The sequence below is a fragment of the Tamandua tetradactyla genome, chromosome 14, assembly GCF_023851605.1.
Source record: "Tamandua tetradactyla isolate mTamTet1 chromosome 14, mTamTet1.pri, whole genome shotgun sequence".
Taxonomy (NCBI): Eukaryota; Metazoa; Chordata; class Mammalia; order Pilosa; family Myrmecophagidae; genus Tamandua; species Tamandua tetradactyla.
The window spans coordinates 52,028,606-52,043,790 of NC_135340.1; positions in this window are offsets into that span (position 1 = coordinate 52,028,606).

Consider the following 15,185-nt stretch of genomic DNA (forward strand, 5'->3'; position numbering starts at 1 on the left):
TCTACATCTGTATAATCACTAAACTTGTTTCAATTTACTGATTTTTCCTTTGTTATGGGTCTTATGTTCCTGCTTTTTCATATTTTTTGTGATTTTTTAATCATATTTTGATATTAGGAATGATATTTTGTTGAAGTCTGTTTTTTTCTTCCTTTATACAGTGCTGTATTGTATTCTGTGAAGTAGTTAATTTACTGGTGGATCAGCTTGATTCCAGCAACACTTGGTTTTGAGCTTTGTTGAAGCTAGTTTAGGATGTCCTTTATGCAGTGGTACGGTGGCCTGACTTCATGGTAGGTGCTTCTAGGTCTCAGCTGAATGCTTTGTGTATTTAGCAAAGTCTCTCCACTCTGGCTGGCTGGAGGTCCAATATATTTTCAGCATTGTTCAATCTCCAAAATTTCCATTCAGCTCACAACCCTTCAGTAACTATTATCCAAGATCTCACAGGTTCTCATACTGAATATGCACAGCTTAGTATCTGATAGGACTCAAATGTATACATTCATTTTTATTTATATTTCTGGATCTTTTACTCTGTCCAGGTCCCTCTTTTCCAGTACTCTGCTCTGAAAATTCCTCCTTGTTTGGCTGCTCTGAATTTTGATTTCTCTTTCAGCAAGAACAATTACTGTTCTCTGTTTCTACACTTCCTGTGCCCTCATTGAGAAATTTCACTGAGATAGAAAGTCATGGTAGATATGGAGCTCACCTTCTATGTTTCCTTCTTTTAGGTATCACAGACAGTTCCTTATTGCCTTCTGTTAAATCCATAAGCACAGTTGCTTTAAGATATTTTATTCATCTTTATAATTATTTAAAACAGAGAGGGTATGATACCTTTAACTTCATTATGGTTAGAGGTGGTAGTACTAACAAAATATTTTTAAAAGCAAAAACAATATCTTATAAAGTATTCTGTAAATTTTTTAACAGTGCATCTTAGAAATATGTCCATATCAACATTTATGTATCTGCCCCACTTTAAAAAAAGTAGTCATTATATTCCATGTTAATAGATATTTGACTGTTTTTGTTGTTTTTGAGTATGTTGCAATAAAAATCCTTATACATAATTATTGGCCCATTTGTGTGAATATACTAGCAGACTATATTTATGACAGTGGAGTTACGGAGTTGATAGGAAACACCTTTGAAAATTTGAAAGATAATGAGAAAATACCCAGAAAATATCATTCTGTTCTATCAGTATGCTGGAGAGTCTACGTTTCCCAAAGCTTCTACACAGATATTAGATGACAGTGTCCTAAAAGTAAAACAAGTAAGATGATGTGCATCCAGGTGTGTTAATGGAAACTTCCTAATGATATTTTAAGCAGAGTTATTTTATTGTTTCTCCAGTGGCGCCTTGGTGACATTCCTGCATGCGGCAGAAATTTAGTGAATAATTAATTAATTTGAGTGGAAGGAGTAGATTTTTACACTTTTTAAAAATGCAAATAAGAGCCTTCACATTATTGGAAAAGCTAAGAAAATAAAGAACTCTGTTCTCAAAAACGGTAAATAAAAATTGAGAGATGCACACCACCGACAGGAGCAGCTCTGGAAGGAGCTCCTTCAGGGGCCTGTCAGACCAGCTCTTTGAGGTTTTATAAAACCAAACACTATATTTGGTCTATATTTAACCGCTTATCCCTGTTTATTTACTCCTCTTTATTCCAGTGGCCTGGAAACCTGAGAAGCATGTTTTCACAAATGGTTGGAAATGAGAGATTAGGTGGGTTAGTTCAAACACCTCTTCCCTGTGATCAAGGGAAGGAAGCCAAGACCTTTTCAAAACATGTTCACTAGATTAGCCATACAATTTGGGGTTTGTTCCAGGCAGAAAGCGTAACACCTCCTTTACAGACTTTTTAAATGTCCATTCAGAGCCCTTGAAGGAATTCAGTACAGGAAGAGAAAAACAAAAATACAGACGAGGAGGGTCACCAAATCAAAATAATTTTTGCAAATAATGCTATTACACCTAGAATAGATGTCCAAGATTGCCTTTTATGTGTTACCACAAAATCTAAGGAAAGAAACTTATAAGCAGAATTTCTCAACACAAGCATCAAAGGGAAAAAGATTCACGCAGAACACATGAAGAAAGCGTATGCATCATTTGGGCAAGTATCATACTTCTCTGGGTTATTTTTTCCCTTCATCTACAATTTTAAGAGCACTGGATTCTTTCTTTTGTTGACATAGAAAACTATGGAGAATAGATAGACTTTAAGTTGGACCTTGAAAGGTTGAACAGAATTTGCTGGTTAAACAAGAAAGGAAGGATATTCCAGCTACACAAGAGCATCCCTTTCAAAAGGCTCTCCCCTACATCCCCACAGAGCTCATCTCTCCTTCCTCCAGGCTTCTGCTGTATTTGTGCATCTATTTCTGATATGAGGATTTATTTGTTTGCTTACGTCTACAGCCCCCAGTACCTAACCCTGGGGCAGGTACAGCTGGTCAGTCTCTGAACACTTGATGAATAACTCAAAGTCCTGGAAAGGTGCAAGAAAACAGCATGTTTGGTGATGGGTAAATTTGCTATTGTTTTAACACAGTGCTAGATGGCATTCAGAGAAGAACAAAAGTTTATGTTCTATGTGTAGAGGCACCCGTAAAGATTTGAAACAATTGATGCCACACTCAATTCCCTAAGGTAAAACTGCCCTCCGACTATCGGCACAAGAGTAATTGGAAAGGAGAGAACTGGTTTAGGGGAAATTAGAAGAAGCTCTGTAGAGAAAGTGGGCTCCCAAATCCGCCCTGAAGGATGGATGAGATTTGTGTGGGGAGAGAGAGGAAGGAAAACCTCTAGGAAGGGTGAATAGAACTAAAGGCAAAGAAGTTGATGGACCGTATAGGGGGCAGATGGGAGGGAGGGAGCTTGTTGCACAAAATGAACCATGTCAGGGAACAAAGGGGTTAGTTAGGACAGAGGGAGCGGTCCCAAACGGTAAAAATCATAAAAGTTAGCAAAAGCATTTGTACTTAATTAAGTACGGTAAAGCATTTCAAGTTCTAGAGGAGGGAAGTAGTTAGATGACAGTGATGTTTAAGAAGCAGTAGCAGCCATGAGTACCTGATGGCAGAGACTGTGTGTTATTCTTTATGGTATTTACTCAGTGACTAGCCCATTTCGGATCCCTAGCACATTCTTTATATTTTGTTACTTTTTATTTATTAGGGAAGTTGTAGGTTTACAGAAAAATCATGCCTAAAATATAGAGTTTGGATATGCCACCTTGCTTAGTGTGATGCCTATGTTAAAATTGATGGAAGATCATTTTATAATTTTACTATTAACTATAGTCTGTCACTTACCTCAGAGTTTGCTGTTTGAATTGTACAGTCCTATGTTCTTTTTTTTTTTTAATTTTATGCCAGTGACATTTATACAACCTAAAACTTTCCCTTTTATCTGCATTCACATATATAATTTGGTACTGTTATTATGTTTACAATGTTGTCCTGCCATCATGACCTCCACTACCAAAACTTTTCCATCAACCCAAATACAAAGTCTGTACAATTTAAGCATTGTGTCCCCTTTCCCTACCCCTACCCAGGCCCCGGTGACCTATATTCTAGTTTCTGACTTTATAAGTTCGTTTATTCTAATTATCTCATATCAGCTTATTCTTAATAGAGTTCGAAGTTACCTTCCTGTCCAGAATCTTCCAAGCATCTGAACAAGGAATGAGGAGGCTACAACAGAAAAGCAGAAATTTAATCATAAATCGATGAACCATGGATGTGATGGTGTGCCGGTTTGAAAGGATGTATGTACCCTAGAAAAGTCATGTTTTAATCCTGATCCCATTTTGTAAAGGCAGCTGTTTCTTCTAATCCCTATTCAGTACTGTATGTTTGAAACTGTAATTAGATCATCTCCCTGGAGATGTGACTCAATCAAGAGTGGTTGTTAAACTGAATTAGGTGACGACATGTCTCCACCCATTCGGGTGTGTCTTGATTAGTTTACTTCAGTCCTATAAAAGAGGAGAATTTCATAGAATTTTGGAGAATGAGGAGATTTCAGAGACAGCAGAGAATGCTGTAGCACCATGAAGCAGAGAGTCCACCAGCTAGTGCTTTGGAGATGAAGAAGGAAAACGCCTCCCAGGGAACTTCATGAAACCAGAAGCCAGTAACAGATGATGCCGTGTTCAACATGTGCTCTTCCAGCTGAGAGAGAAGCTCTGACTGTGTTTACCATGTGCCTTCTCACTTGAGAGAGAAGCCCTGAACTTCATCGTCCTTCTTGAACCAAGTTATCTTTTCCTGAATGCCTTAGATTGGACATTTCTATAGACTTGCTTTAATTGGGTCATTTTCTTGGCCTTAGAACTATGAACTAGCAATTTATTAAATTCCCCTTTTTAAAAGCCATTCTGGTTTTTGTATTTTGCATTCCGGCAGCTAGCAAACTTGAATAGATGGTATCAATATAAAAGGAAAAATGGGCAAATCTCAGAAACATTTCAAAGGAAGAGAAATAATAGATCCTACTGACATATTGGAAATGGTGGGTGGAGAGCTTCAAGATATTGTTTGGATTTCTTGCCTGGAGAAATGATGGTAGCCCTATATGAATTGAGGGGTAGTCAGGAAGGATCATTATTTTTGGCAGGGGGGCAGGCCTCATGGTCTAGGGATCGAACCTGGATCTCCTGAATGGAAGGCGAGTATTCTACCACTGAACCACCTGTACACCCCTCAGGAAGGACCTTGATTTCAGGCTTGGGAAAAATGAAGGGCATTTGAATGATAGAATGCTGAAACTGCTGGGAAAACCAGACGTCCAAGTTAAAGATTCTTTATGGGCATTTGGAAATTTGAAACTGGAATGCAAGGGAGAAGTCAAGATTCAAGATTATTTCTGAGTGAGGATAAGAAAAAGAAAAAGGCAAAAAAAAAAAAAAAAGGGCTGTTGGGAGAAAGAGAATCTGTAATTCTACGTAGGCTTCTAAGACTGTAGAGAAGTGCCTGAAGTTTGTGTAAAAGCCCAGAAACACTGTTCACAGAACAGAAACGACTAGAGCTTTCAAGGGAAAAATGGTCCTGTTTATCTGGTTGATCTGCCTTTGTGATGGTTTAATGGTGTAGATTTGTGTCCTACATGATTTGCTGTAATAATTGAGGCTGGACAGGAAGTGTTTTATAATTCCCGATTGGACTGTCTTCCTTGGGATTTCTGCAGAAATGGACATTTATTACAAACAGAAAACTTAGTAACAGTACTCATGAATACGTCATAGATTTTATTCCCCATTTTATAACATTAAAAAGAGACACATTTATTTCTTGCTTGGAGATATGTATGCTAAGACGTTTGCCTGCACTGCTTTTTTTTTTGTGAGGCAATATATGTACATAAAGGCCAGACTGGAGTTTTCTAGACAAAACATTGGAACGTTCTGTGTCACACCTGTGCTCATAGTGCTTGCTAATTTCCTTGGCTTCCTTAGAACTCCAAGACAATGCTTTAAGCCCATTTGGAATGTTCCCGGGGGTAGAGAAGATTGATAGCTCTGTTTTCTCTCAAAAAAAGAAAAGAAAAAACATGTAGCAATCCCATAAATCTTAATTTTCCTCATGTCATGACACTACTCATCTGGCCTTTCACATAAAATATACCGCAAGCGTCTCTTACACAACCTTTGGCTGCAGGGGAATGATCTCAGTGGGAATCAGCCTCTGCTTTAGAGACAAATAAGATACTTAGACATAAACCAGGAGATTTTTCAAAAATGTTATTAATACCCTCAGCTAACAGGAAACAAGAAAATAATGATTGAAGTTTCCTATAAAGGTATGGCTCTCAAACACTTCTGAGGGTGACCCAGTAAGAAATGCATTTATCACGACTCAGTGATGTGTGCACATGTCCATGCCCGTGCGTGCACATACACAACTAAAATAAGGTTGGAGGAAATGATACTTATTCTTGTTACCTGGGGAATGCATTCCAGTTTTTCTTCTCTCTCCTATCCCATCCTCTCCCCTCTTCTGCTCTTCTCTCCTTTTCTCTCCTTTTGTTTTCTATCCTGTCCTATCCTAGTGAAAATAATGATGGTTGAAATTTACTTTAGGCCGATAAACCATTTATAGACCCATATGAGCAAATTCATTTCTCTCGGCCTGGAAGCGTGCTATACTTTCTCATTGTAGGGGAACTCTTTAGATCATCCTTTATATTTCTTTCCCAAATCAGCTTCGTTCCCCTTACTTAAAGGAGAAATAAGCACTTGGTTGCAGGTTGCTTCATTCCACACACGTCTTCAAAGAGGGGTTCTTGCTGTCACACTTTCTTGTAGCAGTCACCACCTTTCTGTTCTGTCCTTGATTCACCCCAACTGCCATGGTACATCAAGGAGTGGCTCTACCCACTTGACCCACACAGCCCTTATCTCACATCACAGAACAATATTCTCCACAAGCACTCTTTGTCAGATGATGGACTGGTGTTTCTGTTGTCAGCCTCTTAGACAAATAGCTCTTGGCGACTCAAGAGACAGAGGAATCGAATACAGACAGGACTGAGAGCAGTGGTGACCTCAGAATTTCTATTAAGGAGGGTGTAGGGACAGCTGTCATCAGTAATTGCCTAGGGGAATTGTCTTAAACTATCTCTGTATAACAGAAATACACACATATCTGCGGAGGTCTGTTCTGACTGGAGAGAGGGGGCTGAGTCTTCCCAAGCCACCCTGCAGTAGGCTCAGGAAATGAGGTGAATTCTTCATAGAGAAGCCAATCTGAACATGGACTATTTTAAAAGGCGTGCTGTCCCAGCACCACTACTTGGTTGGCAACTTGTTAGCAAACAGAAGCCTCTCAGGGATTTCCTTTAATAATTACATAAGAATGATAGAAAAATGTATGATTTCAAGGACTTATGTGAAAATATCTATTTCTAAATTTTTTTTTCTCAAAAGAGAGTGAGCCCAGAAATTCTACTTCAAGGTATATACCTGAGAGACTTGAAAACATATATTCACATGAAAACGAAAACATATATTCGCATGAAAACTTATACACGAATGTTCATAGCAGCCCTATTCACAATAGTTAATAGATGGAAACAACACAAAGGTCTAGAGAATGCTGAATGGGATTTAGAAATATGTATATCCACACAGTGGAGGGTTATTCAGCCATAAAAAGAAATGAAGTACTATTATATGCTACAATATGGGTGAATCTTAATTGTGTTATGCTAAGGAATGAAACCATACCAAAAAAGCTACACGTTGTTTGATTCCATTTTTAAGAAATATCCAGAATAGCCAAATCCATAGAGGCAGAAAATAGATTAGTAGTTTCCCGAGATGGGGCATGGAGGGATCGGAAGGTATGTGGTTTGTTTTTGGGGTGATAAAAGTGTTCTGTAAATAAATTGTGGTGATAGCTGGACAGCATAATGAATATACTAGAACCCACTGAAATGCACAATTTAAAATCATGATTTTTATGTTATATGAAGAATATCTCAATAAAAATTATTATAAAGAACAAAAGATGGTAAAAAATTAAATTCTGACATATCTACCTTTTGCATTATCGCAATGGTTTTACGTGAATGGGTGTCTCTTAAGATCTTAAAAGGTTCTGTTAGGCAAAATGAAGCTCATTATATTTCTGCTGTTCTTTAATTTGACAAGCTCTTAACAATTATATAAATATGGTCACAATTTCCAAGTTAGAAAACCCGAATAAAGTACATTTTACTGTTGGATATAACTATTCTTCTCTAGACAGTGAGAGGATGTGTGCTCATTTGTGTCTCCTTGCTCATGCTCATGTGTGTGAAGTACTATTTGAAACACTTGGAAAGCACCTTGAAAAGGAAATCTGTTCTTGCAATCTTGTATTTGTATTGTTATTTATCAGCATTCATTGCATGCCTGGTGTTTTCATGACCTGGAGCTAAGTGTTCAAGAAACAAAGAGGTCACAAAATCTTGGACTGGTGTCCTAAACAGCCATCCAGATCATCTGGGAGACAGAAAATGACAGATAATTATCCAACCAAATGAAGAAAAACCAAGGGCCAAGCCAAGTGTGAGGTGCAATGGCAAAGACTATAGGCATTCATAAGAGGGGACAGATAAAGCATTCCAGAGAAGATGAGTCTTTAGCTGTGAAAAAGGAGGATGTCTGGGTAAAATAGAGGAGGATAAAAATTTAAGGGCAAGAAGGCTTGTGGAGATTTTGCTTAGGATCTTACCTCTGTGAAGATCAAAGCAATCTTCATGTACCGTCGTTTTTCTCCTACCATTCCACTAGGGTCTTGGAGCTTTTATCCTGTTTTACAGTTAGGACCACCAAGCCATCAATATTTTAAGTAGGGTTCAGTTATAAGAAAAATGAACTAGAATGCATCAAAGAGGTTTTACAAAGAAGGATCTGTGGTCTCCCTTGGAAAAGATGCTCTCTTTCTTCCCAGGCTCTAGCCAGCTTTTGGTAAGTTGTATCACTAAAAAGAAAATTTAAATTGTTTCTAAAGCATCGTATTCTGTTAGAACTTGTCCAAACTCTGATACTATGAAGACAGAGGGTGTTTGGAGCTTGTAGACTTCTTTCTTTATTTTGCAGTGAGGCAATATACTGGGACAATATACCTTTTAGAATATTCCCTGCTTTCTCAAAAAAAAATTGCAATACATAAAAAAAAATCTGTGTATATCAGAGGTAAACCCAAATGGGAAAATTGAAAAAGTAGTTTGTATAAAAGAGCAGTGATTTTACCTTGTGCTGTGTTTAGGAGTCTAAAAATTTAGATGGCTCTTTTCCTACATCTGTTTACCTCTTTTTCTTGGACCTGGGCATATCACCTGAATCAGTTAGGCAAACAGTGCACACTTAGTATGTGTAAATCATTCTTCTGGACCCAGAAGGGGGAGACAAAGATGAGTAAGGTGCAGTCTATTACGTCAAACTATTTACTCTACAGTTCTCCAGGGAATACTGCCTCCGGAGGGACTACACAAAGAAAAGTTTGATGTCTAAATTGGTTTAAGAAATTTTGATATCCATGCACCTCCTCTTAGAGAATGATGATGCTCATTAGCATAAAATAAAGGCACCAAAAAGACGTGCAGGAAGGAAAAAGCATGTTTAACTCAAACCCCCCTGTAACCATCTGAGAGCTAGTGAACCTGCAGAATACACTAAAATAATGCAGCTCTACATTGCACCATCCAATAGAACTTTCTGCCATGTTGGCAGCATCCTATATCAGTGCTGGGCAATGTGGTAGCTACCAGCCACCTGTGGCTCTAGAGCCCATTAAAGGTGACTGGTGCTACTGAGGAACCTAATTTTTTATTGTATTAATTTTAATTAGCTTACATTGAAATAGCTACACCTGGCTAGTGGTACCATGTTGGACAGCGCAGCTCTAGATCATTAAACATGAATCTGTTAAAAGGTAGTTTAATGGGAAAAAAAAGTATTTTAATGGAAATTTAAATCGTACAATATTTTGTGCTGACAGAAAAGTGATAAGCACTTTAGGAGGTTTTGAGAGAGTTGGCAGCATTCCAGCGACACCATTATTTTATGAAAGTTGAAAATGTCTTTTCCAAATGTTAAATTCATAGGTAAACTAATCCTCTAAATTCAGATCTGGACCATTTTTTTAAGCTCCACATTAAGATTTGTCTCAGTGTTCAACAACTCTTAGGAAAAAAAGCACCTGCACAGTTTGGGTAAGTTGTTCCATTCTAAAGCCTTCAGGGTGAGATGCAAGCCCAACAGGATGCTTAGAGATCAGCTTCACACTTGGTGGTCTCAGGACCCCTCAAGTTACTGTCAGATCTCACCAGTCAAAAGGCATCGTTAAAAGGCTTGTATAATTCTACAATATTCACTAGCAAAGGTTTCTTCACTCAAAAGCAATGCTTCATTTTATCTGTACAAATATGTTTACCTTATTTTTTATAATTGGGGATAAGATTAAATCCAACTAAATAGTTCTAAGTGAAGTAGAATTGGTAGTAATCCCAAGAATGCTACACAGATGACAGTTTTTATTTCTTTATTCCTTCTCTTATAATGTTTTGTTTTTTGTTTCGTCAGAGAGCTTTAGAACACCTCCCAATTCTTCACACATTGGCTGATTTTCAACTTTTCTGCAGACGTCCGGAGGCCGTGACGCCTGCCTCCACAGGCTTCATGCTCTTGTGGCTCCCACTTCATTTCCTGCTCACAGAGCCTTTCTGCTTTCTTGCAGAAAAAAGTTCCGGGCAGAGGGTTGTATCCAAAAAGTGAAGAGGAGCATCTCTAATCTTGATAATGGCTAAGACTCCCATTTCTTCCCTTAAAAGTGTCCCAAGAAGGGTTAGTGTAACAAAGAAGCTGAGTATTTTTCTGTTTTGTTTTTAGTGATACATATTATATATTCACATCCCATGTAATCACCCAAAGTGTACAATCAGTGGTCCACAATAGAAGCTGAGTATTTTTATATATCATTTATCCTAAACCCTGAGAAAAGAACAGCAGATTTTCTCAATCTTATAAATATAGAAATCATCATTAGCAATTGATAAAACAATTCCTTCAATGAAGAAATTCCCTAGAAACTTGTGTTTTGATCAGAACACATTTTATTTACTTTGTGGTTTAGGTCAACAAGGTCAGCTTAGCTTCAGAAATAATGCTAATCCTCTCCAGGGTGACTCACAATTTATGCCAGGCAACCACAAGTGGACCTTCTGGGCTTGTCTCTACCAATTTTACGTGGTTAGACCGTGGTGAGAACAGGGTAAATAGTGTCTCATTTCCTTGGTCCTTGGGGTGGATCACATAATGCATCATATTTGAATCCAATCAGATGGGACTTCTGATTATTGTCAGCAAATAATTCTTCCCAATTTTCCTCCTAGGTGAGAATGTGTTTATTATTCAACAAATTAAGATCACGGTGGTATCGGTGTTTGTGTGGTGATGCGAGGAGCCGCAAAAACTAAGCAGCTGTTTGGTTTAAGATTCTGAGTCAGGGTTTTCGCTCATAAGCTTCACAGAAATAAAATCAGAACTCAGTCCATTAACTACTTGTGTAAATTTGATGGTGGGAGGTAGGATGGTGGATATGCTATGATCAAATGTTTGCTTTTATTTTTATAGGACTTAGCTGGGAAAATAGCTCACAAGGAGAGGGAAACATGAATTTCAGGGTTCTACTGAAACAATTGCACCTAAAAATTAGCATATTCCCCCAAATCATTATTCATCTTTCATGTAGCATCTTTTATGGCTGCTGCACATTATCAGGATTTGGGTAGTCATTGTTTCTTTTCCTCCTATGATGTTAAGGAAAAAAGCAGTCTAGTCCAGCTCCATAGTCCAAATGATCAATCATTATTCTATATTTCTCAGACAGTAAAATCCAGGGACTGGTGTTTGCTGATACCAGTCTCAAAACATTAAGTATGTTCCCCAAATCCCTCAGTAGCTTCTTAAAGGAATATCATCTGTGACGTGTCTCAACTTTTTATTTTATTCTGATTTTAATTTTTAGACTATTGTGCTTACAAAAATAATGATTTAATAAATACTTATTACTATATGAAGTATTTGTCATTCATCGCTCATTTATTCATCCAGTTGAGAGGCAATTGCAATAGTCCATATGAAAGAACTGGGTGGCCTAATCTGGACAGGTGGCTGTAGACATAGAGAAGCGCTGGGTTGTAAAGACATTTAGGAGGCTAAATTTATGTATTTATTGATGATTATCACTAGAGGATGAAAGAGACGCTGACATCAAGGCTATCTGCACAATTCACACTTGAGTAACTGGGTATATGGTGCCATTTATAGAAAAAGGGATTTCTGTAATAGAAACAAGTATAGTAAGAAGAGCTCACTTTTTAACTTGTGCTATATGAGTTATCTTTGAAACAGCTCATGGGACATCCCCAGTGGACTGATGTGATGGTTAAGTTCACATGTCAACTTGGCTTGGTTATGGTGTCAAGTTGTTTGGTCAAGCGAGCACTGGCCTGATTGCTACTGTGAGGGTAATTTTGTAGATTTAAGTCATCAGTCCGTTGATTGTCTTTATGACTGATTATATCTATAATCAACAAAGAAGATAGCCTGCAGCAGTGAGAGAAGTCTCATCCAATCAGTTGGAGGCCTGAAAGGGAGAACTGATGATTTCAGCATTCAGAAAGGAGAACTTTTATCTCTATGTTAGCCAGCAAATCAGCTTCTCCTGGGGAATTGATCGAAAACTTTATTGCAGTTCCCAACTTGAGACCTGTCCTTCAGACTTTGGACTTGCTAATCCCCATGAGAACATGAGCCAATTCCTATGATAAATCTCATTATATTTATATACATTTATACCCTGTCTTTTCTGATTCTCTAGAGAACCCTGACTAATACAACCAGTGTCTCTTCAATGTTTGACCATGCTCCAGAGTAAGAAAAATGTTTGACATTATGATCCCTAACTCTCACACGAATGAAAAAGGTTTCATGAAATAATAATAATTCTAAGTGTCAGGCATTCTGATATTTTCTATTTTATTCTATTCTATATTCCGTTTTTAATATGTTGATCTCCACCTACTATACTGATTTCAAACCCACTAATGGATTGTGACTCACAGTTTGAAAAATACTCCTGTATATATTTTCATATACATGGTATGTATAAGAAATATATATAGTTTTAAAGAATAGATGTAGAAGAGACATCAACATATAGATGATAAGTGGAGCCATAGAAGGAAGCAAAATAGTCTCCAGAAACTGTATAAAGTAAGAAGAATGGAAGGCCAAAGACCTAATTCTGAGATATGGGGAAGTGGCAAGGAGGAGTCCAGGAGAGCACATGCCATAGAAGCCAACAGAAGAGATTGTTTTGACAAAGATGTTATATTGTTCCATACAATACAATGCTGCTAGGAAGTAAAAGTAATGACTGACAAGTTTCCATTAGATTCAAAGCTATCTAGGTCACTTATAACTTTTGTGAAAGAAATATCAAGGGTTGAAGGTTGAAGAATGGCTGGGAAGTGAGGAAATAAAAATAGAGTTAGGTAACTACTTCAAGAAGCTTGTCTCTGAAATTAAACATGAGATCATTGGGAACTGGAAAAGGAAATCAGTTGTGGAATGGAAATTGTACTCTACTTTCTCTTCTTGGTCTTAAAACTTCTTTTCAAGGTCAAAGCAGTTACCTGTGGCTAACTCTAGGATTACAGGACTGAATGAGCAAGCCCATGTTTGCCTTATGCATACTCTTTTGTACAGTTTTACGTTCTGTGTGTTTGTGTATAAATATATCTCCATCTCTATATCAAGATTTTCCAGAATAAACAACATGTTTGGGAAGGTATATCAGCAAAGTTTCTAAGTTAATCCTCATACAGAACCTAGAAGATGCCACTGGGATACCTCCAGTTATCATAGAATTCTGGAGTTTTACTGGAGAATGTCTATTATTAAAGTCACATAACACCGTTAAGGGCTACCAGACTTCCTTCTAGTGTGATTTGAAGTATGGGATGCAGCTATTATTTCTTTCAGTGGCATTAAAGTCAGCCAAGGCTTTATTTGAACATGCCTTGGGTTTCAGTTTCAGGAGGCAGAGAATAAGGGAGTGATTACATTTTAGTTCCCAGTATCAGTCTAATTATCAACTATATCAGGACATATGATTGTCCCATATTTGAATTACTGCCAATGATTAATAATAACCTACAATCTCCTTAACATTTCTGTCAAAAATAGCTTATGCTTTCTAAATTAAAATCTGCCAACCTTAAGAAACATAGGAAAAGGAGTTATTATAATAAGGTCTCAATGGAAACATGGTTTGCTTTAGAATTCAGTTTTTTAGCCAGGTGGGTAAAGTATATGTGTTAAACCCTTTTCTCCCATCAGCCTTTGGTTGAAGATGGAGTATTTATCAATCACTTTTGGATTTAAGGAGAGTTATATTGATTCCAAAGTATGCTATATTATAAATTATATATTTTTACTATATACTGCCTAATTAATAGAATGTGAGGAAATTAATTGAGAACTAAGTATTTGCTGCTTTTTAAAATAAACTCTGATCATTTCCCAATTTCCTCTTTTTCAATTATCTCAAAATAGACATACTCCTTTTTATATGGAAAGACGTTCTACATGTAAACAAGATACTATTACAGACAATAGATCTGCTTATTGAGCTTCTCAGCTCTTCCTGAAAATCAAAGATTCTTCTTTTCTAAGACTGGGAAGCTAGAAGTGTCTCATGGCCAAAAATGCTCCCATCTACTGGTCAAACTCAGCAATGCATTAAGTATTGCTCTTCCTAAAATCATTAAGTGCAGATATAAGACAACCCAAGTTGTGTAGAGCTGGGCCGTGAAGTTTAGAACCTCAAAAGACTGGGCTTTTGCTTATGGTGAAGAGAAATGCCAATCAAAAAGCAGGCTGGGGCGGGCCGCGGTGGCTCAGCGGGCAAGGTGCTTGCCTGCTATGCCGGAGGACCTCGGTTCGATTCCCGGCCCCAGCCCATGTAACAAAAAACGGAAAAACAAAATACAATAAAAAACAAGAAAATGTTTAAAGTTGTTTCCCTTTCTTCCTTCTATCCTTCCTTCCTTCTCTCTGTCTTTCCTTTAAAAAAAAAAAAAAAAAAAAAAAAGCAGGCTGTTCAGTGAGATCACAGATTGAGCAAAGTTGCTCAAAGATTGAGCAACTCAAATTCCCAGAGGCTCTTCTGTTACGTCCTCCCAGGGTCATTGCCAACCTAGAAACAGGCAGTAGGTTGCATTTGCTTTGAAATATTCAGGCAAAATGTGCCTCTTGCCTTATCGGACTGAGTAGGCTGTGGAATTGGGAACCTGAAACGAGTCAATAGAATGACTTAACAGGTCGGTTGGTCCTTTCTCAATGCCCTCTAATGGGTCAGTGGCTCCTGCATAATGTCATTTAAATTCATTCCTATGGGTGAGAGTACATGACTCTCCCTTTCAGACAGTCATAGGGAGTTATTAGCCATGGTGAACAGTCACGAGATAGGACAATGGATCTTGTCTTATTCTTGTGATGACTTGACTCCAAATGCCAGCCTGCCTGACCTGGGGGAAGGTGCTGTAAGCTACAGGCCCTGTGTCCAAGCCTCCCCAGTACCCTTGCTTCCTTTGACAGCTACCCTCCTGG